Source organism: Bos javanicus, chromosome 9 (assembly GCF_032452875.1).
Source record: "Bos javanicus breed banteng chromosome 9, ARS-OSU_banteng_1.0, whole genome shotgun sequence".
Classification (NCBI taxonomy): Eukaryota; Metazoa; Chordata; class Mammalia; order Artiodactyla; family Bovidae; genus Bos; species Bos javanicus.
Genome location: NC_083876.1, coordinates 28,654,509 through 28,679,583, shown reverse-complemented (window position 1 = coordinate 28,679,583; position 25,075 = coordinate 28,654,509). Strand labels below are relative to the sequence as shown.

At 39.3% G+C, this 25,075-nt stretch overlaps 1 protein-coding gene across 3 annotated transcripts in view; it reads left to right on the top strand.

Annotated features, from left to right (window-relative positions):
- Window positions 1-2,810: 2,810 nt before the first annotated feature.
- The window catches only part of PKIB (cAMP-dependent protein kinase inhibitor beta), a 121,312-nt gene continuing 99,047 nt past the window's right edge, over window positions 2,811-25,075 (top strand). Inside the window, exon 1 of one of the 3 annotated variants that reach the window (XM_061427445.1) lies at window positions 2,811-2,894. The gene's annotated coding sequence lies outside the window, so the exon portion shown is untranslated. Of the gene's footprint in view, window positions 2,895-23,005; window positions 23,108-25,075 lie in introns of those variants that run through there. The other 2 variants (XM_061427444.1, XM_061427443.1) reach the window with 2 other exon arrangements.

The window sequence follows — 25,075 nt, the reverse complement described above, 5'->3', positions numbered from 1 at the left end:
AGTAGATCCCTGTCCCACTGCACAGATTATAGTGCCAGGAAGCTGGTCCTGTCTCCTAAGCCCAGCCTCCCTTAGTGTGTGGAATTCTTGTTCACTACTGAAAATTCTCTCCACCTTCATAACCTATTAACACAACGCTTTCTCCATTTTCTTGCTTTAGGTAAAAATCAGCTTTCTTCTGAGAAGAGTTTCCCCTGATCGTCCTTGCATGTACACCGCTCATTATCTCACACCCTGGGACCATGAGAAGCAGCGCTGGCATCCCCACAGATACCCAGTACTGCTGTGGAAGCCTGCCCCACCTCTTACACCAGCCCTTGGTCCATTTAGGCTCTTTTTCCCTGGATATGTACCTTCTGTCTCAATTCTGCAGTCATTCACTCAGTTCCTGATCATTGCACCACAGTCACGGAAGCCTTTGGTATCTGACTCATTCCTTCTCTACTCCATGGCTTCACCGTTGGTGGCTTCAATGTCCATATGGACAGCCTCTTCAGTAACTTAATCTCCAACTGCTTGATCTTCATTCTATGGAGAAGAGCTAATCCGAGTCATAGCTCTTCCACAACTCTACCATTATTCTGCTACTAAAACATTCAAGACATCTATCCCACCTCCTGATTACAACTTCTTTTTCTCTCTCTGATTGAGATTTGTTCTTCTTTGGCCTCTTTTTCTCTCCCCTTCAATGTCCTTTTTATCTTCCTATGTACTACTAAGTGAACCTCATAGCTCTGTGCTTTAACCATTCTTTTAAAAATGGCATCTAAGTTTTCTTCTTGCCTTTCCATCAAATCATCTGATAAAACCCCAAAGGGGGATTAATTAAACTCTCTGCATTTACAGTCACCTATTTTACACAAATTCACACAATTGCATGGAACTACTGCTATCATGAATTCCTGAATTCAAAAGTTTTTTTTTTTTTTTCACTTACAGTCAGGTTCCATTATTCCCAACTGCAGCTACTAGAAACCTTCAGGCTCTTTATCTGTCTCCATTATCTCCCTTACTTTTCTAATAGAAACGAGAAGCTATCAAAAATCTTCAATCTACTATGAAAAGACAAAAGCAATCTACAAGTAGTGTTTTCTTACGTCATTATTCTGTTTTAATCGAAGAAAATGAGGTTCTATTTATTTATATAAAAACTGCTTATTAAGCAGCTGTTTTGTACAGGTACTATTCCAGCTACTGAAGATACAGTTTCATGGAGGAAACATTCAAGTGTTCTGATGATTTCAAATATGTAACTTTAAGGCATGTCAGCGAGGACTAATGATTTGATCAAACTTGCCCCCCAAAACAGGTTTTACAAGACAAATTTTGTGAGTATGAGGAGTACAGTTGCAAAATCATAAAAATCTAACCATTGCAGTGTAACTCATAAATTCAAACATTTTAGCATCTCTATCATAGGCTCTCTAAAATAAAAATTTGCCTTAAATAACAATATTATATTTTATTATACAATTGAAATTACACTAAAGATATGAATAACTCTCAATCTCTTTAATTACTATTTGTATGACCATACAAATAACCATGTTTTTAGAAAACAAAATGTACCAATGTCGGCATTTAGAAAAATTGTAAGTTTTAGTAACAGGGTATAATTGAAAGAATGTCAATCAACCTTAAAGGAAGAAAGGCTTGGGCTCAAAATTGGAGTCTTCCTAGCTATTCATTTTATTCAAATTATTTAACCTTGCTGAGCCTCAGTTTATTTGAAAACAGAGACGATTATTATCTCAATGTTGGGGTAGGAATATTAAATACTTTAAAGAGTCTGAGGGTAGCACTATCGGCAGGTACATTAACGAAAACATCTTTCTATCTCATAGCCTTTGCCTATGAAAATATTGGAAGTAGTCAGTAGTGAAGTGGTAGGTATCACGGGCTTGCGTTGGAAGATCGGGTTCACAATATCAGTGAATGTGTTGGTGTTAAGACGACTTTGGACACTAATAATGCCTTTCAGGGAACCAGAGATCTCAGGACTTCTGTGAGGAGAAATCACCTTTTAAAGAAGCAGGGAAAAGCACCTTAATTTTAATAGCAGTATCATCATTCATCTATTACGCTTTCTAAAGTTCATAATGAGACCTTATTAGAAGGACTTCATTTTCCTTGAGAACCTTAAAAGTGGAACGTGATAGACACTGATCTCTGCTTTTCTTTCCCCCAGAGTTGTCTACATTGCACATGACTTCTCAATTTGCTAAAATGATGCGGTAATAAACACGAAGACCCACATTTCGGGTGCAGGTGAGAAAACCATCCACATTGCCACTTTATCCAAACAGCCACGATTAAAGTGCCACCTTAGGACAGTCACTTCGGGCCACAAATGCTTCGGAGGGTCTACAGGGAGAAGGGAGGAAAGCGAATTCCCTCAGTCACATCAAGTAAAATCTTAATAGAACCTTAACACTCACCCAGGGGAACTGAGAGTGGTAGGCGAGGAGGGTTCTGTGATGACCATCGATGATTAATTGTCTGTTAAGGCGCACTCAGGGAAAAAAAACAAAACAACACTGCCCGGGACGCCGGAAGGTAAGACCCACCTTCTCGCCGGCCAGCAAGCCGGTTGGCGGCCGGATTACGCCTGGAGCCGGACCCCGGGCCGGGGCGTCGCGGGCGGGGGATTAAGGGGAGGGAGGCGCGCTCCACGCTCGGGGGCGGGTCCCGGCGGCCGCTCTCTCCGCCCCAGCAGTCGCCGCCACCTCCAGCCTGCGCCCCAGCGCAGCAGCTCAGACGCGGTCGCATCCTCGTGGACGGTAGAGGCGGCAGCGAGCTAGAGTCAGCGTTGCAGCTCGCGGCCACGGAGAGGCCAGGCGAGCCCGAGCGCTGGGACCCGGCCCAGGCTCTGCGGACACCTCTGTGCGCGGCTGGTATGTACGTGGTGAAGGGGAGGTGGAGTGGGGGTGGCTGGAGAGAAGACGGAGGGAAAAGGACTTGGGGAGGCAGGGGAGACTGAGCGAGCGAAGATGCGGTAAGAGCAACTTTCCTGTTTTCCGGCCAGTCCGCGCGAGCATGGGGGGGAATTCAAGCAGATGCCTCTTTGGGCCAGAGTGACCACATCATGTAACACGCAGAGGTCCTTGCAGAGTGGAAGGGGGCGCTCAGGTCAACAGGGGTAACCAGGGAGATCTGATCACCTCTTTTTGCCCATTCTGCCCTGAAGGTGGACATTGGTGATGTCTCGTAAATTGCTAAGCCTTCGCCTCTCGCACGAGCAGTGCCACGTCGTTTGTCCTGGGCTGCGCGTTTCCAGCCCCAGGCAGCCCCTCGCGGCCATGGGGTCAGCAGTGAGTGTTCTAGCCGGCTCGGCTCGCGTCGAGCTGTCTTTAGCCCAGTCACCTCACCTCATCAGCCTCCATCCATTTTCTTTGATAAAACCTGGGAATAATTAGATCGAGTGAACTCGTGGGTTCCCAGCAACTGTTGGATTTTCACGTAGTCTGGGACACCGGCCGGCAGCCAGGGAGGGAGAGGAGTGCAGTGTGGTCGCAGGGGTTCGGGAGACGAGCGCGTGGGTCGTAATTGCTGACGTGCAGCAGCTCGTTGGGGAAAGTCCTGATAGTTCCCTCTGGGAGAGATGACCCTGATTTACCTGCTCTCCAGACTGGAAAGTCCCTGCCGAGCGAGGCTCAGATGAACCGGTCAGTTTCATCTTCGTAGAACTCATCCCAGGGAACGCATACGGACACGGTTCCTTTGGAAGAGCGCTTGGTACAAGTAGGGCACATAGGAAACACTGGGGAAAAAGAACAAATCCAAAACAAAACAAAAAATCCTGCAGGTGTAAGTTTTAGTCCGAGTCTGTGCAGGACTCTAAAATGGAGATTCAGTGCTAATGACCACTTAAATATTCAACTGGAAAAACTAAAAACTAAAACGCTCATACTAATGGTTTGAATACTGAAAAAGTATGGATTAGAACTGCGCCGAGTATTGGATTTCTCTGTGTACACATAGATTCAAGATCCATCTGTCCACTTTATCTCTTTATAAGATGCCTTTCTTCTTATTGACATTGCTACACACACAAAAAATTCGTTCTGTGATTTAATATTCAAAAAGGTCAGAATTTGGGCTACTAAAATGAGATCTGATGGTCATAAAGCTCACAGAAAGTTCTGTAAGTGATATGGGTTCTGGATCATGATTTGTTAGATTGGCATTTTGCAAACCTTTTTTTTCCCCCTACTTATCAGGTGCTGATCAGTACCCCTCTATTGACACTATGATAAGGAAGTTCATTTTCTAAAACAGTGTTTTGGAAACTCAAATGTTTTAATTTTGAAGTAAAGTATGTATTGAAAAAAAGTTTTCAAAAAGTTTTTAGTAATCAGCTTCTTAGTTTTATCTTTACCACAACTTTCTTCAACAAAATATCAAAGACTAATGGAATACCTTATATAGGATATTTTAAACAATGTCAGATTTCAATTTTGTTAAAGAATTTTCTCTCTTCTTTAGCCGATTTTAAACTGGAAGTCTAGATTTTTTAGAAATTTACCCCTTCAATGATTTTTAAAGAAATTTTACCAAGTTGTAAAACCATCACCATAATTCAGTTTTAGAACATTTTCATCACCCCAATAAGATTCCTCATGCCCACTTATGATTAATCTCTGTTCAGGTTCAGGCAACTTCTAATCTTTCTTCAGTCTCTATAGATTTGCCTTCTCTGAATATTTTATATCAATGGAATCATAAAATATGTGATCTTTTGTTTATGGCTTTTTTTCACTTAACATACTGTTTTTGAGATCTGTGTCATAATGTGGATCAGCATTTCGCTCATTTTATTGCTGAAGTTTTCTGTTGTATGAACACACCACATTTTGTCTATCCATTCAGGAGGTTGGACAGGAAACATTTTGCTTCCTTTAAAAATTTTGAGCTCAAATACAGCAAGCAAATTTGAAAAAAGGTGTAACATTTCTGAGAAACAACATATTTCTGAAGATGAGGTTTATTGGAACTGTTTTATATTCACAGAAAAATTGAGTGGAAGGTACACAGATTTCCTAAATAACCTCTGGCCTACACATGTATGACCACCTCCGTTGTGGACATCACACACGGCAGTGGTACATTCGTTACAGTGGATGAACCTACACTGACACATCGTAATCACTGAAATTCCCTGGTTTACCTTAGAGTTCACTCTCGTTGTTGTACATTCTGTGGCTTTGGACAAATATATAATGACATATATAGCCTTGTGGGCTATAGTCCATGGGGTTGCCAAGAGTCAAAGCCGACTGAGCATGCACGCAGATGCAGACATCCATCCATGTAATATCATAGGAGTATTTTCACTGCCCTAAAAGTCCTCTGTTCTCTGCCTATTCATTCCCCACCCCCAGTATCTTTTAATGCTAAATGAGGGTAAATCAGTCTTAATTAAGACTAAATTTCCTGCAGTCTCCAGTGAAGATGGGAAATTGAGCAATTTGAAAATTGTATTTTAAGATGTTGATGAAACTCAAACCTAAATTGCTTGATAGTAAAGTCAGTGGTTTTCCTTTCCTTCAACACAAGATTTTTAATTGAGTTACCAAAAAAATCATGCCTTTTTGAATAGAAAAAAGCACCCTATAAATCATATAGTAAAATAAGCTTCCATAACTATGATACCACATAATTCTTTTACATACTAATTAAACATTTTATTAATATGTATAGAGATCTAAGGCCCAAGTTTAAGTGATTGACGTGCAAAAATCATGTATTAGGGATAAATCCAGGGCTCCTGTTTTCCCGTTTTAAAATTCCTGTGGTTAGTACATGCTCTTTTTATTCTTTTCAGTTTTTAAATGTTCACAAGGGTTTTTTATTTTGTTGTTCAGTTGCTCAGTTGTGTCCAACTTTATGTGACCCCATGGACTGCAAGCATGCCAGCCTTCTCTGCCCTTCACCGTCTCCTGGAGTTTGCTCAGACTCATCTCCATTGAGTCAGTGATGCCATTCAACCGTCTCGTCCTCTGTTGTCCCCTCCTCCTCTTGCCTTTTTTATTCGCATGACCGAATATACACTCCCTTAGCTTTTCTTTCTTTGATCAGACATCCCACAGTATTATTCATTGACTTACACTTTTTAAAGTTTTTATGGGTAAATACCCGTTTATCTTTCATTACTTTAATACACAATTGCTGCTGCTAAGTCGCTTCAGTTGTGTCCGACTCTGTGCGACCCCATAGACGGCAGCCCACCAGGCTCCCCCATCCCTGGGATTCTCCAGGCAAGAATACTGGAGTGGGTTGCCATTTCCTTCTCCAATGCATGAAAGTGAAAAGTGAAAGAAGTCGCTCAGTCATGTCCAGCTCTTAGCGACCCCATGGACTGCAGCCTACCAGGCTCCTCCATCCATGGGATTTTCCAGGCAAGAGTATTGGAGTGGGGTGCCATTGCCTTCTCCGTAATACACAATAATGTAAAGTAATTATCTTTCAATTAAAAATAAATAAATTTTTAAAAAAGAAGGAAAACTGCATGTTCTTTTGAATTTTGTTGGTTTCAGTAATTTTTATTCCCAGGTGGTGCAGTGATAAAGAATCTGCCTGCCAATGTAGGAGAAGCAAGAGATGCAGGTTTGATCCCTGGGTCAGGAAGATCCCTTGGAGTAGGAAATGGCAACCCATTCCAGTATTCTTGTCTGGAAAATTCTATGGACAGAGGAGCCTGGGGGGCTATAGCCCATGGGGTCTCACAAAGTTGGACACGACTGAGTGACTGAGCAAAGAGCCTTGATATACTTTTTATAAGTCATTATCAGTGATATTACATAAAGAGAACACTTGAACATAGGCAGAAAACCAAAAGTGATTATTATTATTGTTTATCTTTTTATTGGAAGTACAGTTGACTTTGAGAAATCAAATAGGTAATCTACTTCATACTCAAGTGGGATATATTTTTTTTATTCTTGTGCTCAATGGCAAATAACGGCTTTATGCATCTGTCCAAGTATAAAGCACAGTATGGACTTATACAGGCTTCCCAGGTGACACTGGTGGTAAAGAACCCGCCTGCCAATGCTGGAGACCTTAAGCGACATGGGTTGATCCCTGGGAAGATCCCCTGGAGGAGGGCATGGCAGTCCACTCCAGTGTTCTTGCCTAAAGAAGCCCATGGACAGAGGAGCCGTATGGGCTACAGTCCATAGGGTCACACAGAGTTGGACACAACTGAAGTGACTTTAAATCAGAGTGGATTTATGTTTTCTAATAACTCCAATTCTTAAAAAATGATGTGTCCAAGAGTTGGGTGCTTATTGGAAAAGAAGTTCAGAGCTGTCTATTTAAGAATAAAACAATTCAGATTTGTATATGTTTCTAAATAGAAGGAAATAATCTTACCTAGAATCTTGAATTAGTTAGAATAGGATTTCTCAGACTGAAAAGTGGGCCAGCAGAATAGAGACCCTTGAAGATTATGGAGTAGTAGTTATAGTAGTCTGGAGCAAACATGGCTTGAACACTTGTTTGGGTAGCAGCAGCAGAAGCTTTTATAGACAGTGTAAATGGAGCTAAATGCCTTCCTCTACATCTTGGATTCTCCTTCCTTAGAGTTACTATTTCCACCTAAGCCCTAAATTTTGCTGTGCTGATGAAAAGGAATGAATGGCCTTTGGGAATGTGGAAATCAGCATGTGTGTGTGTTAGTCGCTCAGTCGTGTCTGACTGTTTGAGACCCCATCAACTGTAGCTTGCCAGGCTCCTCTGTCAATGGAATTCTTCAGGCAAGAATACTGGAGTGGGTGGTCATTCTCTTCTCCAGGGAATCTTTCCCACTCAGGAACTGAACCCTGGTCTTCTGCATTGCAGGCAGGTTCTTTACCATCTGAGCTACCAGGGAACCCCAGAAATCAGCATGGGTAACTAAGTTTTCACTTGTCGGGTGAAAGAAAGGAAGAAACTGAGGTTCAGTATGATAGTTTTGGGAATAAATTCATGAAAGATAAGAAAGAGTTAAGCAGTCTTCCCAAACATGCTTATATTAAATAACTCTTAAGTGATTTACTTCTAGACTAATTTTTATGGGCTGAGTTAATATGTCTCAGAAGAAAATACTGTTCTTGAAATCACTATGTATAGTGTGTGTGTGTGTGTGTGTGTGTGTGTAATTAAGGATAACCTTTAACTCATGTAGTTACATTCATATATTTTTTTTGTTTATTAAAAAATGAGAATAAGTACTTCTATCATGGGGCTTCTGGAGCCAGATATAATATTAAATCTCAGAACACTGGAATAAGACCCTCTTGTCTATATTTCCCAAATCTAATAGAGTCTAATAAAAATCCAGACTACAGATATAATGGATTTTGTTGCATTCTGAAAGTTTGCAAAGAATCTATCAAGTCAGAAGATGTTACAAAGGCCAAGGTCTAGCACAGAAACCACTCTGCTCTCAGTCTCTGTGTCCCTGAAGAAGGATGTCTATTATAATTGTGTTCATTGCAATAAAGAAGCAGAACTGTTTACAGGAGTGAAAACTTAGAAAAACACAAAAAGCAACTCTGCATCTTTCTACCATGCCATGAATCTCTATGTATTTATCTATATATACTCTTGCAGCTCAGAGAAGATTGGATTTGAGGAATATTGGACAGACTGTTATAGCCCAAGCAAGAGATGCTAGAGAGTGAATCATGAATTAGCGATGAAGAATTTAGAGATACACAAGAGTATCATAGTCTAGAAATATTAGGAGTGGAAAGTGATTAGGCTTGATGATAACTGGGACATGAAGTTAAGGGGAGGTGGAAATGAAGGGTGCTTTTCAGCACCCTGGCTTGAGGTTGAGGGCCAGCACTATTTACAAAAATGGCAGTAGAAGAATGAGGACACAGTTGGTGGGTTTCCTGGGTTGGATAAGGTCTGATAATTCACGTACTTCCTGGAATGAGACCTTATTTAGAAATAGGGCCATTGCAGTTGTCATGGCCTAATATGATGTCATACAGGAGTAGGATGTGCCCTTAACCCAGTATGACTGGTATCCTGATAAGAAGAGAAGAGACACAGAGGCAGAGACTCAGAGGCAAACATGTGACACTGGAAGCAGAAATAAGAGCTATGCGACTTCAAGAGATTCCTAGACTTACCGGCCACCACCAAAAGCTGGAAAAGAGGCATGGAACAGATTCTCCTGAGTTCCCAAGAAGAAACCAGCCTTGCTGATAACTGCATTTTGGATTGCTGGCCACTTGATCTGTGCCCATCTTCAGTATCAGTTGTAAAGATGCTTACACAATAAGCAATATGATAACTTGGGCAGGGCATCTGCTGTGTCCTGACATAGTCAGAGTCCTCTGCTTTCAACCCAAGTAGAGATCTAAACAAGATCATTCAGGTTTTCCATTCATTCCGGCCACGTGGGTTTGACAGTGTGAAAATGGAACCAGTCTACAACATGGGGGGAGGTCGTAGTTTTTATCTGTTTGCCTCAGGGAGGGTAGAAGAATGTTTTCAGGGAAAGTGAAGGATAATTTCCTCACATGGTAGATCTGGGTCAGCTCCCTGAGGTGTTTGTGGTTTTTGCCAAAGAATATTAAACTTCAAGTAAAACCCAGCATAGTTGTTTCAACTCTGAGGAGTCCATGTTTGGATTCTAGGTTTGAATGCTTTGAAAGGAAACAAACTTTTCAGGTGTGACTGTAAAATGGGAGGAAACAAAGCATTTTTTAAACTCATAGATGTTCATGTTTACCAACTCTTTTAAAAAGTATCTTAATTTGCCTAAACTTTGGAAAACTTTTCATATCACCTGTCAGTAATTATTATTGGTCTTAATACTGAATTGGTTAAGTTCTTCACTTTGTGGGTTTTGTCTCAATGTAATCCACTTAAAATATGGATTAATGAAATATGATTGTACCTAAGGACAGCAGTTTAAGTTATAAGGACATTTCAAATTATCTTGCAAAAGGATTGTTTAAGGTTCACTTTATTTATTAACTCTTTTCTTTCAGATATTTTTGTCATAAAACCATCACACTATTAAGAACACTTAAAGACTTTACAATTTCAGTTCTAATATTCAAGCATAGTTGCGTTAGTATTAAGTGTCTTCTAGTCTTTGTATCTTTGTAAGGATTTTTTTTTATTAATGTAATAATGGTATACAGTTTTTATCCTGTTTTTTCTTCTTAAAATTACTATTATCAGAATAAAAATGAATAGAAAGAATAATTTAAAAAAATAACATTTTTTCTGATTATGCGGAGTGACCCATGACAGTTTTTGGCTAGATAAAATTTCAGCTCTTAAAGGTATGAAACAGAATATCCCAGTTCGGCCCCATTTTCATTTTGCTGCACCCTATGCAGCAAAACAAATAAGACAAAAAGAAAAACACAAATCTTTAAAATGTGTGGCTTTAAATATTAGCAATGTTAAAATGTAGAATTCTGTTTTCCCAAGGACAGTCTGTTCTTACTGCTGTAAATTCTTCACCAAGAATCACAGATGTGAAAGTATAATCAAGCGATTTTTTTTTTCCTTTCATTCTCATCCTTTTTATCAGCTCTCCATTGTTATCTTATAATGGTGTATTCCACATGTTATTTTCTAGGCCGTTAATGTTTGCCACTTAAAATACCACTAAGTTTTAAACTTTAAAACTTTGCAGTTGTGTTTTTGAGATAATATACACTCCAGTGAAAATCAGAAACTTTCAAAATTAAGAGGAAAATAACATCCACCTGTATTTCCACCGTTAATTATAAAATTCTTTGCCTATATATATATCTTAAAAAACAAAAGTAATATATGCCCTTAATATATCATCTTACTATATCTTTTCAAGGTAATAAATCATCTTTTTTAATGGCTACATACTGATCTATTAAATTTTTAACTAATCCCTATTGGTAAATGTGCAGAATGTTTCCAAGTTTGTTTTTGTAAATAATACCATAGTAGATAACTGTATTTGTGATCTTTATACACTGTACACAGCTACCTTATTAATTTCTTGTAATAAATTTCTAGACATGGAGTTGATAAATCAATGGATAGTCACTTTTTAACCATTTTTTAAAACATTTTGCAGAATATCTTTCCAGGAAGCCTGTTGCCATTTATACTGAAAATTTTTACCAAAGTACTAGTACTGTTTCAAAAATTTTTAATTTAGAAATTTAGTAGGAAAAGATAGTTCATATTTGTATTTCTTTGCTAATGTGGCTAAATATTTTTAGGTAGTCAGTATGTTTATTGGGTATTTTGGATTTATTTGTATGAATTGCTTTTTGTGTTCTTCACTTATTTTAATTCTCTTTTGTTTGTTTCAATAACTTTTAATTCATAAGGATATTAACTCTTTGTATGTCCGTTACATTTTAAATAACAGTTTTTAAAATCAATTTCTTTTGTTTGCAATTAACTATATAGGGAGCTTTGCTTTGCAAAATACTTAAATTTTATAGATGTGAAAGCTATCAATTTCTTCTCTCATAGTTTATAAGGAGGACTTTCCCACTTTAAACATATTCATCTACATTTTTAATAGTACCTCTGATGTCTTTTTTAAAAAGTTTTAATCCTTTGGAAGTTGTTTTAGTAAGGAGTGAAGTAGGTAATGTAATTTTATTGTTGTTACGTTTAATCACTAATCTTGCCTCAAACTTATTTGTTCTGTAACTGATTTGAAATAACATCCTATGCCCCTGCACCTGCTTGGAGTCCACCTTTGTGGTAACTGTCCTTCACCCTGAAGTCCCACAGACTTTCTTCCCACATGCCTTCCTGGCCAGCATTCCTACACATGACTGCAAGCCCTTCCATTGCCTCCCTTACCTGCCTTGATCCACATCTGTCACTCAGCACCTCACCCCAGGAAGAAAAGGAATTTCACGTTTCCCATCATAGCTGCTAGCTCTTCCTAAATTCTCTGGTTCCTGTAGTCTGTGTTACCAGTTTTGAAACATGTAATTTTGTTAGCCTTGTGAAACATAATTTTCCAATGCTTCAAATCTCTGTTTTTATCATTTGTCTATTCATTTCTCCCTTCTACCTTGAAACTTTATTATGCTTTGTGCTGCCTTTCCCTGACCTAATCTCTGCTTTTTATTCTTCCTACAAAACCGTTCTGTCATGCCCTCTGGAACACCTGTTCAATCACAATAAACTCTCAACCTCTCTTTTTGCTCTAGCCCTGAATCTTGACTCTCCCACTTCCCCCTGAGTCCTTCCTATTGGAGATGGCTGATTGCTCCATAGTTCATGAATCCTAGGGTAGGGAAGTGGGTCACATGCCGTCCATACACCTTCCCGTGTCTAGACTGTTATTTCTCTACCCTCTTTTACTCATTCCTGTTCCTTTGAGCCAATTGGCTATACTGTCAACCACCATTGCTCATTCCTGTGAACTATTTACCACTTCAAACTGATTCTTCACTGAACACTCCAGCAACTAGTGAACAGTCATCTTGTCCCACCCATTTCCTGTCCCCAATCTGGGTGACTTTATGTCTGTACCCAACACCACAACTTTTCAGCTTTTGACCTTCACAACTCAAGCAATAAACTTGTGTTTACCCAACCCCTTCTATAGTTACACCCTGGACTTATCATATGAATTTTTTTCTTCCTAAAATCTCAAATTCAGAAATTTTCTTGTCATAGCATCCTATCTCTCTCTCTCTATATATATATATATATATTTTTTTTTTTTTTTTGAACACAAATCTGAAGAGTCACACCTGGGGCTTCCTAGGTGGCACAGTGGTAAAGAATCCTTCTGCCAATGCAGGAGACATAAGAGATGTGGGTTCGATCCCTGGGTTGGGAAAATCCTCTGGAGAAGTAAATAGCAACCCGCCCCAGTATTCTTGTCTGGAAAATCCCATGGACAGAGAAGCCTGGAGGGCTTCAGTCCATAGGGTCACAGAGAGTTGGATATGACTGAGCAACCAGACAAAGTCACACCTACAGTTGTCTTTTGGCTTCATTGGGATGGCCGATTTTTATCCATCTGTTTACTCTCTGTGCTCTGCTGGCTTAGAGTAAGATATTTCTCAGTGAATTCCATGTTTGCAATTAACACAAATCAATGGAGAGCCTGAGAATTCTGTGTGCTTACCACACTTTCCTCTACAGCTCCAGCAACGTCAAAGCCTCAGCACCACCTGCCTTGAGTGCTTTGTGACTTAATGACCACTTACCTGTCTTCTGGTTTATGTAGATCATTGCAGGAATCTCTATACTCCCAAATAGCATGGCCACCACTCTGGTTTTCCTGGGACTGAGTGGTTTTCCAGGATGCTATGCAACCTAGATAGCATATTCAAAAGCAGAGACGTTACTTTGCCAACAAAGATCCGTCTAGTCAAGGCTATGGTTTTTCCTGTAGTTATGTATGGATGTGAGAGTTGGACTGTGAAGAAAGCTGAGCACCAAAGAATTGATGCTTTTGAACTGTGGTGTTAGAGAAGACTCTTGAGAATCACTTGGACTGCAAGGAGATCCAACCAGTCCATTCTAAAGGAGATCAGCTCTGGGTGTTCATTGGAAGGACTGATGCTGAAGCTGAAACTCCAGTACTTTGGCCACCTGATGCGAAGAGTTGACTCATTGGAAAAGACTCTGATGCTGGAAGGGATTGGGGGCAGGAGGAGAAGGGAACGACAGAGGATGAGATGGCTGGATGGCATCACCGACTCAATGGACATGAGTTTGAGTGAACTCCGGGAGTTGGTGATGGACAGGAAGGCCTGGCGTGCTGCAATTCATGGGGTCGCAAAGAGTCAGACACGACTGAGTGACTGAACTGAACTGAACTGATGCTTAAGTCCTTGACTTAGGGACTCCACATTTTTGAAATTCCTTGTATTCTTTTTTACATATTAGCAGTCTTCATCTTCACTTTTAAACTATAAGCCGTTACTTCATCTGAAGTATGTAATAGCTCTTACTCTTACTCTTCACTATCATTCTGTATGACCTTTTCAGTCTAGGTTATTGGTTGAGAAAGTGGGTTGAGAAAGTCAAAACACCAGAGTGCATTAGCTAGGAATGTTATAGTTGTTCATAATAGCAAATCCATTTCAAGTTGGCTTAAGGAGAATGGGAGAATTTTATCAGATTTATGTCACCCAGCTTTCAGTCTCACCTTGATCTAGAGCTCAGGTTATTTTGTAAGGACCCAATTTCTGTCTGCTTCTTGGCTCTAGTCTTCTTCAACTTGGCTTCATTCTCAGGCTCTGCTTGGTGGAAAAGTTGCTATCGACAGCTTCAGGCCTAATTTCTCAAGTTTAAATTCAAAGAGAAAAAAGTGTCTTTACCTAGTAGCATTGGCACCAGTCCTAAGATGGACTAACTTCCATCATGAACCCACTCTTTATGCCTTTGCTGAGTTGGAAAAATGTCATAAGCCTGTGAAGGCAGGCTTCTGTCTGCCTCCTGTGTGTCCCACACCACTTCTGAGCCAGTCCCTGTGGCTCAGGGCATTTGAACTCTGATTTGTCAGGTCTGGGTCTCAACTTCATTCTTGGAAACAACAAATTACATGCAGTGACTACAGGAGGAAAGGCTCAAAGGGGAAATGGATGTTTAGCAAAATGTTTACTATCCTCTAAACTGGTAACAAGATGGCTAAAACAAGACAGAGGCATAAACAGGCTCTGATTAAATCTGTAGGATGGGCTTGTGAGTAAAGATCATGAACATTATTAGTATATAGGCTCTATGACATTTATTTTGACTGAACAGTGATATTTTTAAATATCCTAATTCTTGACTATAGTCTTCATAGTTAAGTTGCAAAGTAAGTAAGATTTGTGCAAAGAAATTTTGTGTAATATAATCCTCTTTAATCATCATTAGTGAGTTTTATTTTTAATTCTTCCCATACAAATAATAATTTGAAGATAAATCATATCCTATAAGAAAGAAGAGAATCTTTCTCCCTTAGATTAATTTTTTTGCAGCAGACATTTATGAAAATGTATTGATACATGATTTAGATAATAATAGTAGAGAAAAATAACTCAGCTAGAAATTAAAAAGCTTTGTTGGAAGGCCAACTCAGCTTTTAATTAGTCATGTGACCCTGAAGAAGGCTCTTGAGATTTCAGTTTTTATCAACATGATTACACCAATATGAATAATATGATTTCAGTTCTCCATCATGAGATCAATACAGTGAAAAAAGTATCTGTATTATTCTATAGAGTCTATGGTTCCATAATTTAGTGCTATATGTCCCCAACAATATTCAGGTTCTTTTCTGTGGATGGTTATAGATATTCTTTATTTAAGTTATTCTTTAATAATCTCAGTATTCTTAAAATATTCTTTATTTAATGAATTTCGGAACTCAGTACATGCATCTCTGAGATGAGTAGTTAACTAAACTCTAATAAATGAATATCTATTTAAAAGCACCCTCCTGAGACATACAGATGGCTACCAAACACATGAAAAGATGCTCAACATCACTCATTATCAGAGAAATGCAAATCGAAACCACAATGAGGTACCATTTCACGCCAGTCAGAATGGCTGCGATCTAAAAGTCTACAAGCAATAAATGCTGGAGAGGGTGTGGAGAAAAGGGAACCCTCTTACACTGTTGGTGGGAATGCAAACTAGTACAGCCACTATGCAGAACAGTGTGGAGGTTCCTTAAAAAACTGGAAATAGAACTGCCTTATGACCCAGCAATCCCACTGCTGGGCATACACACTGAGGAAACCAGAATTGAAAGAGACATATGTACCCCAATGTTCATTGCAGCACTATTTATAATAACCAGGACATGGAAGCAACCTAGATGTCCATCAGCAGATGAATGGATAAGAAAGCTGTGGTACATATACACAATGGAGTATTACTCAGCCATTACAAAGAATACATTTGAATCAGTTCTAATGAGGTGGATGAAACTGGAGCCTATTATACAGAGTGAAGTAAGCCAGAAAGAAAAACACCAATACAGTATACTAATGCATATATATGGAATTTAGAAAGATGGTAACAATAACCCTGTATGCGAGACAGCAAAAGAGACGCAGATGTATAGAACAGTCTTTTGGACTCTGTGGGAGAGGGAGAGGGTGGGATGATTTGGGAGAATGGCAGTGAAACATGTATAATATCATATATGAAACGAATCGCCTGTCTAGGCTTGATGCATGATACAGGGTGCTTGGAGCTGGTGCACTGGGATAACCCAGAGGTATGGAACGGGGAGGGAGGTGGAAGGAGGGTTCAGGATTGGGAACACGTGTACACCCGTGGCAGATTCATGTCGATGTATGGCAAAACCAATACAATATTGTAAAGAAATTAGCTTCCAATTAAAATAAATAAATTTATATATTAAAAAAAAAGCACCCTCCTGGATTCAGCTACTATGTTTAATGATATATTGCAAAACAGAATGAGATGCCATCTTTTTTAAGAAGCTTACGTTTCTATCTGTTTGGTGGGGTGAAGTAAGAGAAAATAATATACAGACCTTTCCTGTGAAGCAGATTGTAATAGGTGCTATGAAAGAACCAAAAAGTGCTGTGGTGTTTCGAAAAAGAAACAGATAAACTTTGAAATTACTCAGGAAGACTTTACGGACAATGGAGTAATTGGGATGGTCCTTGAAGGCGTGATAGAACTTCAGTGATCGGGCAAAACATTCCTGATTGAGAGACCAGCATGAACAAAGGCACAAATACGGAAAAGAACAAGACAGAGCTATGTGGACTTTGGAGGGCGGAAGAAGATACGGGTAGAGAGGTACACTGGGGATATAGTGAAGAGTCTTAAAAATGCTGGGATGAAAACTTTGAACTTAACTTTTTAGTTAATTGTGGCTGCCCTTGTAGCTCAGTCGATAAAGAATCTGCCTGCAGTGCAGGAGACCCAGGTTCAAGCCCTGGGTTGAGAAGATCCCCTGGAGAAGGAAAGGGCAACCAACTCCAGTATCCTTGCCTGGGAAATCTCATGCACAGAGGAGCCTGGTGGGCTGCAGTCTATGGGGTTGCAAAGAGCCGGGCATGACTGAGCGGCTAACACTTATTAGAGAGTCATATATATAATCAGTGCTGTTCTCTATGAGTAAAAAATTAGTTTGATGGGTTGTTTGTATCTAGGTAAATATATGAGTTGTATACATTTTTAAAAAGAATGATTGTCAAATACCTAGCACATTTCCTGGCATCCAGTATGTTTCTATTACTTGTGACCATTATGTTTGTTTGAAGGACTGTCTTACATATAGAGGAGTTTAGACTGATCCTGTGAGCTATCCCACAGGTAGATTTAGGGCTATTGGAGACAGAAATATTTTTGCTTCAAAATTAAAAAAAAAAAAAAAAGATGTTATAAAGGTTAAGTTGCTATAAAAAAGATAGGGGAGATAGAGAAGAAATGGTTAATAGAAGAATCTGTTAAAACAATATGAAAGAATTTTGGTTTATGGCCAGTTTGATATAATGTCAAGTGATTGTCCAACAAAGGTAGCATGTTTTTAAGTTGTATTAATAGCAGCTTTAGCAGAGCAAGGAGTGGTGATCTAACTCTGTTCTACTGTGGTCAAATTTTTCTGGGGAGATTACTCTTACAAATAAATACACGTGCACACACATTGATCAGGATGTTCTGTTATTGCAGAAGTGATAGAAGGAATAGTCATAAAATGGAGATATTTCTTTAGGAGAAATGAACACCTGGGAAGGTGGGCGTGAACGTATAGTATAACATAATGTGTCAAGAAAGAAAAACAAGCACAAGCTTTGGAGTCAGATCTCAGCTCAGCCCCTAACTAGCCATTTTACTCCAGCAAAGTCGCTAGCCGCTTTGTAGCCTGTTTCCTTTCCCACCCTCCTCTCTTCCCCCTCCACACCTCTCCTCCTTTTCTTCTACTTCATTTCTGTAACATAGAAATGGCACGATTTGCCTGTAGTTTTATTTTTTGATTAATGATTGTCAAATACCCAGCACATTTCCTGGCATCCAGTACATCTCCATTTCTTGTGACCATTATGTTTGTTGAAGGACTGTCTTACATATATAGGAGTTTAGATTGGTTCTGTGAACTATCCCACAGATAGATTCAGGACTATTGGAGAGAGAAATAGTTTTTCTTAAAAAAAAAAAAAAGTTATAAAGGTTAAGTTGCAATAAACAAAGTAATGGTATGTCTAAGTAGGGCAGCACTTTTTGAGTTTAGTGGTCGTGGTAGGCTAGAGCCAAGGCGATAATATATATTTTACATGAAAGTAATCTTTTCCTCAGCATCTAGGAGGAAATCCCCAAGAGTAAGGCTTCCTACTCTTTTCCACCAAAGAATTCCCCAAAATCTATAGGCATAACTCAAAGTGCTCTGTAGAAAAGTACAGACTTTGACATTTCATATTCATCTTAAATATACATTGTGCACTCTACTTTATGATGTATTTATTTTGTTGTAGTATCTGAATGTGCTTTAAATATATACTGTCAAGTAATACTTTCATAAACAGAATTTATCATATGGTTATGAGTACATTCTGGCATTTCCAAGGGTGCAGTTTCTGCAGTTTTGAGGATACACAGACTTAGAGGTCTTTAGAACCCACAGGCTTGTAACAGACTAAGAATTCCCTCTCAGCTTAACACAGATAAACTAAAAATCCAGATTTCCATTAATTAGAATTTGTGTTGCATGAGTTCATTTAGGCAATCACATTACGGCTAATATCCAAAATTTAGTAGTATCTTGTGTAAACGTATGTGTGAACTTTAAAACGTAGGAAAAGCATTGTTATATTTGAAAATGGAGAATTACATCTTTAGCTTCTGGAGTGGTGAGGTAAGAGGTTGAGTGGCTTCATAATGCTGCATTTGGCTGCTGCACTTGTGGGCTCGTTTTTGTGTTTGCTCATGTTCCTTTTTTTTTTTATTAGTGCTTTGCAGGAAACAGATGTTGACTAAATGCTGTTTTGTGAAGTATTATTTAGGAGGTTTTAAAATTAGGATAGCTTTTTCTTGCCTTTTTACTTAGCTCTAATTTTATTTCTTTTCTACTCTGTTTTGGAGAAGGAAGTGGCAACCCACTCCAGAATTCTTGCCTGGAGAATCCCCATGGACTGAGGAGCCTGGTGGTCTACAGTCCATGGGGTCGCAGGGAGTCGGATACAACTGAGCGACCGATACTACTCTACTCTCTTTCCTACTTTACTTGCACCGAGATTTCTGCAGAAACTGCTTTAAGAGTTGCTGATCTAAATAGGAAATTATCTCCCTGAGACCAGCTCTAGACCACCTTTTGGTGATTTTGGTTACCTGACCACATATCTCTCTTAAATTTCATGTTATGATTTTAATAAAAGGGGCACAGGAAATCTGATTATTTTAGCTATGTTACTGGATGGATTGGATCATTTCAGAAGTATCTGTTTATTTGCCCTTAGTGACTCATCATAATTTAGAGGACCAACTCAGAAGTCAGGAGACTAAGTTTTTGTTTTGTGGCAAAATTTTTTATTACTCATCCCTGGTTAATTAAGAGGTTAAAAATGCCCAATCCACATGTATTTTACAATTTTACCTAGGAGTTTTATCCTCTAATTACTAATAAAGCTGTAGTATAAACAGCTCCTTAATGCTAAAGAATATCCCAGGCACCAAGGAGACCAAGTTGAACAGAACAAGGTCTTTGCTATCGAAGAACACGGGATTGATGTTAAGTAAGTAAATTATTGTGAAACAGTGTGCCTAATGCCACTGCAACAGTGTGACTCAAGGAGAAGATGCTCAGAGACAACTATAAGAAATTCTAAAGCCAGGGACAGTTTCTCAGAGGAGGTGATGGTATTTCAAGATATTGGAAGAAAAACACTAGTTTGCCAGGCAAAGAGGAATGTGTCCTAGGAAGAAGGAGGCTTAAAATGTGTGATGTATTTAGGGAACTATAATTAAATCAATATACTGGAAGTTGCAGATATGGCTGGAAGTTCAAAAGGAAGTATATTCACAAGCGCATTGCATTTCATGATAAATTGCCTGGACTTGACTGAAGGTTTTGAATAAGTGGAGCAGTATGATTGTATTTTCCCAAAGAAAAAGAAATGCACCAAGGCAAAGTGAGTGTCTGAGGAGGCTTTACAAATAGCTGAGAAAAGAGAAGTAAAAGGCAAGGAAGAAGGAAAGACATACCCAACTGAATGCAGAATTCCAGAGAATAATAAGGAGATATAGAAAGCCTTCTCAAGTGAACAATGCAAAGAAATAGAGGAAAACAAGAGAATGGGAAAGACTAGAGATCTCTTCAAGAAAATTGGAGCTATCAAGGGAACATTTCATGCAAGGATGCACATGATAAAGGACAGAAATGGTACTCACTTAACAGAAGCAGAAGAGATTAAGAAGAGGTGCCAAGAATACACAGAAGAACTATATAAAAATGATCTTAATGACCCAGATAACCACAATAGTGTAGTCTTTCACCTAAAACCAGACATCCTGGAGTGTGAGGTCAAGTGGGCCTTAGGAAGCATCACTACGAACAAAGCTAGTGGAGGTGATAGAATTCCAGCTGAGCTATTTAAAATCCTAAAAGATGATGCTGTCAAAGTGCTGCACTCAGTATGCCAGCAAATTTGGAAAACTGAGCAGTGGCCACAGGACTGGAAAAGATCAGTTTTCATTCCAATCCCAAAGAAGGTCAATGCCAAAGAATGTTCAAACTACCATATGGTCACACTCATTTCACATGCTAGCAAGGTTAGGATAAAATCATTCAAGCTAGGGTAGCAGTATATGAAATGAGAACTTCCAGATGTACAAGCTGGGTTTAGAAAAGGCAGAGGAACTAGAGATCAAATTGCCAACATTTGTTGGATCATATAGAAAGCAAGGGAATTCCAGAAAAACACCTATTTCTGCTTCACTGACTTAATGCTAAACCCTTTGGCTGTGTGGATCACAACAAACTGGACAATTCTTAAAGAGATGGGAATACCAGACCACCTTACCTGCCTCCTGAGAAATCTGTGTGCAGGTCAAGAAACAACGGTTAGAACCGGATGTGGAACAACCAATGGTTCCAAATTGGGAAAGGAGAATGTCAAGGTTGTATAATGTCACCCTGCTTATTTAACTTATATGCAGAGTACATCTTGTGAAATGCTGGGCTGGATGAATCACAAGCTGGAATCAAGATTACTAGGAGAAATATCAACAACCTCTGATATACAGATGATACCACTTTAGTGGCAGAAAGTGAAGATGAGCTAAAGAACCTCTTGATGAGAGTGAAACAGGAGAGTGAAAAAACTGGCTTGAAGCTCAATATTCAAAAAACTAGGATCATGGGATCCGGACCCATCGCTTCATGGCAAATAGAAGGAGAAAAAGTGGAAGCAGTGACAGATTTTCTTTTCTGGGGATCCAGAATCACTGCAGACGGTAACTGCAGCCATGAAATTAAAAGACACTTGCTCCTTGAAAGGAAAGCTGTGACAAAGTTGAATGCATGCTAAGTCACTTCAGTAGTGTCTGATTCTTTGTGATGCTATGGACTCGTAGCCTCCCAGGCTCCTCTGTCCATGGGATTCTCCATGCAAGGATTGCCATGCCCTTCTCCAGGGGATCTTCCCAACCCAGGGATTGAACCTGTGTCTCTTCCATCTCCTGCATTGGCAGGTGAGTTCTTTACTACTGGCACACTAGACAGGGTGTAAAAAGCAGAGACACCACTTTGCCAACAAAGGTCTGCTAGTCAGAGCTATGGTTTTTCCAGTAGTCATGTACAGATTTCAGAGTTGGATCATAAAGAAGGCTGAACACCAAAGAATTGATGCTTTCAAATTGTGGTACTGGAGAAGACTCTTAAGAGTCCATTGGACTGCAAGAAGATCAAACTAATCAGTCTTAAAGGAAATCAACCTTGAATATTTATTGGAAAGACTTATGTTGAAGCTGAAGCTCCAATACTTTGGCCACCTGATGTAAAGAGCCAACTCATTGGAAAAGACCCTGATGCTGGGAAAGATTGAAGGCAAAAGGAGAAGGGGACGACAGAGGATGAGATGGTTAGATGGCATCACGGACTCAATGGACATGAATTTGAGCAAACTCCAGGAGATAGTGAAGGACAGGGAAGCCAAACGTGCTGCAGTTCACAGGATCACAAAGAGTCACTTGCACAGGACTTAATGACTGAGCAGTAACAAACACTGACTGTGAGTCCATGTCTCTTGGAGCACACACCTCTTTTTCCACAACAGAGCTCTAAATGACAGTAGAGGAGATAGGAGCGAGGCTAGACTCATGTTTCCATGTGTGGGCAGGATTTTCAGTTGGTTGAGTCATTGCCTTTGTCCTAAGAGGTAGGTCAGATACAGATGGAAAAATGTCTAGTTTAGATTTGTTAAAAGCTTAGAACTAAGAAGACATAAATGTGGGTTAAACTGTAGATACGAATGAAGATCTTTCCTAGAAATTGCTATCCTTGGAGCTATGTGTTAAGCTATTTTAGGAATAAACTTACTGTAAAAGTATATGTTTTCTCCATTTTGGGGGGGGCTGTTAACAGAAAACATGCAAATCGTAAAATCTTTTGAAATTTGTAAAAGGTTTGAAAGTCATATTTTTGAACGTGATTTTAAGAGAAATGGCCTCCTTTATGTGTGTGGTTTTTTTCTTTTTTTCCACAGGGTTTTTTTGGCCACAGATTTGGGCTCTAATGCATTAGTTTTCTGTCAGCTTCTCTAAAGATTCAAGGATAGAGTTTAAATTAAGGATACGTTCAAGGATACCCTTCAGGGTAGGAGCTAACTCTGCTCTGATTTTTATTTAGTTGGGGAGCACCAAGAGAAATGCGTTTAGATTATATAACTAGTCACTTAGGGCCCCTAGCCTCCTGCTAACCCAGCCCTCTGGAGAGGCAGCGTGCTGCTGGGAGTAGCTGGGTCAGACTCAGCCCTGTTGCCTAGCAGTCCAAGAGGAGCAGTCATAAGGGGTTGTTGCTGAGCAACCAGGGGGCTGCTGCTGTTGTCTCATCCCCCACGGAGTAGTACAGTAGAGGCGGGCCTGTCCCCATGGAAAAAGCAGTACAGTCTGGCAGGGGGCCAAGCCTCCCTCAGAGGCGCAAGGGTTGTTAGCAGTAAGTATTTGACCTTAGAATCAAAGATGATAACTCATGTTTTATGAACATGCAAACAGTTTATGGAATTATTGATGTAAGTTTAATTAAACATGAACTTGCAGCAAGGCAGGTAGCTGTGACAGCCAGAGTTCTCTTTCAGATACATTCATTCCAGTTTCTTTCTCCTTCAGACTTTGTTGCAGTGTCTGTTTTCTGGGTCAATGGCAAGTAATTTTTTTTTTTAATGCCTCATGTAATATGTAACTTGCCCTATTAACGTTATTTAGCCAAAGCAAATATTTGCATTTGAGAAAAACCAGCAAGCTAACTCCTGTGTAGTCAAGTGGGCCTGCATGGTGAAGTATTTGATTCAGTATCAACTCAAGGACTTGCTACTGTTATTTGAGATACTGCTTTGAATTTTCTCTTTGTATAGAAAAGTCAGAAGATACTTCACCAGGACCACATATGACTTTATTTTTTAGTATTTAACACTGTCCATAAATGACTCTTCAGGAGAGTTGATAGCTGAAACTAATTAATTCTTGTAAGAAGGAGAAGTTCTGATTTTAGGACTTAAAATTGCCTGTATTGAGTAAACCTTTTCCTGAAGATCCAGAAACATATATTAAAGGCCAAAAATTGAGCTCTTTCAGTGTATTGGAATAATACACAGTTACATGGAAGGCTAAAGTGTGAAGTAGAGGCATGAGAAATAATTAACACTGACCAGCTAGAGAGAAGTGATGTAAACCTTTCTTATCTCCCTCTCTCTTCCTGTTTTTTCATTCAGTATTTCTGGCCTTGTGCTGTAACTGTTTGCCTGTAACGGTTTTAGGAAGCAGGCCTTTGGGTACAGAGGAGGAGATTTGTTTGTTGGCATTAGAGTCTGTACTCTTTAAGGGACCTATATTCTTTTTGAAAAATGTACTTAAAAACTTAAAAATTCCTCTCAAGAAGTGCACACAGATTTTTGTTTTGCACACATGTCCGTGCACTAATGTGTCTAAGCCATTCAATTAGAGTACAACTGAGGTGGTGTATAAATAGTGATAGAAAGTTTAAAATGTTTTCTAAGATGCCTTCTTTTTAAAGCTACTTAACATGTAAAAGTGAACTTTTTACTTTTTATTATGTGTATCATTCACAGAAGCATTCTATTTATCTTTGTTATATAAGAGTGTTAATGAATCTAAAGCATATTCAGCCCAGTATATGCCAGGTACTGATCCATATAGATCGTGTACTATGAGTGCTAAGTCGCTTCAGTCGTGTCCGACTCTTTGCGACCCCATGGACTGTAGCCTGCCAGGCTCCTCTGTCCGTGGGATTCTCCAGGCAAGAATACTGGAGTGGGTAGTCTTGGTAATCTTCTCCAGGGGATCCTCCTGACCCAGGGATTGAACCCGTGTCCCTTAGGTTTCCTGCGTTGTCAGGCGGGTTCTTTGCCACTAGCACCACCTGGAAAGCCCCTATATATAAATTAAGCATGTCATTTAACTTTCCCAACAACTGTATGCGAGAGGTAGTATTATTATGGATGTTTTACACGCGGAGAAGTCTAGGCCTGCCCAGAAAGGTCAAATAACCAGGATAAATATGCACACAAAAGACTCATAATCAGAAAGTCTGTCTTCAGAGTCGTAATGCTTCTCGATCATAATGCTATATTTTGAGCTCTGTATTATTTCATGAGGGCAGCATGAAGCAATATTCACAACAAACTGTTTTTAGGTTATAATGATATAATGAGAGAATGCAAAATAGTGAAAACTATGAAATCTTTTACATAATTTAATTTGTTTAATTTACTGTTTGAGCCTATATAGTCCATAGTCAGAAGCCTTTTAAATCAAACTTTTTTATATCCATTCAAATTCAGTGGATATACAAAATAAATTCAGTAGGCATTTTGCACTGAGGTTGTTTCTCTTCAGGATGAAATATGAGATATATTTTAGTTGATATGTGAAATGTGAAGGAAGA